Source organism: Ananas comosus, linkage group 1 (assembly GCF_001540865.1).
Source record: "Ananas comosus cultivar F153 linkage group 1, ASM154086v1, whole genome shotgun sequence".
Taxonomy (NCBI): domain Eukaryota; kingdom Viridiplantae; phylum Streptophyta; class Magnoliopsida; order Poales; family Bromeliaceae; genus Ananas; species Ananas comosus.
In genome coordinates, this window is record NC_033621.1 from 20803420 (window position 1) to 20804700 (window position 1281).

A 1281-nucleotide genomic window follows, 5' to 3' on the forward strand; every position below is an offset into this window, starting at 1 on the left:
TAAAGTGGAGAAGTTATGAGACCCGGAAGTTCGACTTAAGTGAATAGTAACTCCGATTTTCCGGAGAAGCCACGAAGCAAACTTGGCCTCTGGCGTGTACAGACCTCCGAATATAGGACTCCAATAGCTCGTTTTGAACCTCTCGACTATATTGGAACCATTGGCGCTGACAGAATTGAATTCTGATGCACGGTTGTCGAGAAAAAGGAGTTTTAACAAAAAGAGGGTTTATGATCTTTGCTATTCTTGCATTATGACACCCCTCGTGATCTGTGTATATGACCTAGAGTAAGGTGAGGGATGTTACATGTACCTACTAGTGGTAGGAGATTCAAATTTGAATTCGAATTAGAGGTTTTAGGGTTTATACATTAGTAGATGTGCGAGATATGGATTAATTGGAGAGCGGATGGGTTCCGTCGCGAATCCGTGACCAAATCGGATGAAACGAAATCATAGTTTCGATGCCCCCGACGTGCTGAACGCAAAGGTGCTTTCGGATCGAAAATCCGACGGACGGATCTCTGGTAATTGTGAAGTTTTCGTTAAGAGGTCGAAGGTGGCAATATGGAAAATCCGCGAAAAGCGCGACATTTTATGTACCGAATCGCGGGAGATCGGTCGTGGAGGTAGGTACGCGCAAGTTGCATGCCCTGGCAGGGGCTGAACTTTAAATATTCTGTGCTGGAAGGGGTTTTCTGCAATTTGTCCATAGTGTACATTGGGGCAGCTAGGGTTTTTCATGCACAAACCCTAGCCCTAGCCGACCCAACACCCTCCCAGCTAACCCTAGACGATTTCAACCTTCCCTGCCCTCGTCGTGCTCGCACCCCGGCCGCCGGAAAACAAGAACCCGGCCACCCCCTCCATCTTTTCCTCTCAACCAATCCACCAACCTCCTCCATTTCGGTTCGAGGGCAACCCTGGAATGTCATCTGAGTCGGAGCACCACATTCCCATGGCCGAGACCCATCTTCGGTGTCGTTCCCGTCGGTCGCCGCCGCCCCGAAGTCGCCGGCCGCCGCTTCTGCTTTCTGCGCCGCACAGACCCGGAGCGGGCCGAGCTTGAGCCGCAGCGCCTTCGTGCGTCGCCGCCGCCCACCGTCGGGCGCGCCACCCTCCCCTCGACCTCCGGCGTCGTCGGCGCCGTTCCCCGCCGGCCATGCTCGCTGTGGTGCCGCCCGAACTCGCCGCAGCCGCCCAGACCCGGAGCGGGCTGTGCTTGGGCGATCTCTGCCTCCGCGCGTCGCCGCTGCTCCTCGCCGGCCGCGCCGCCCTCCG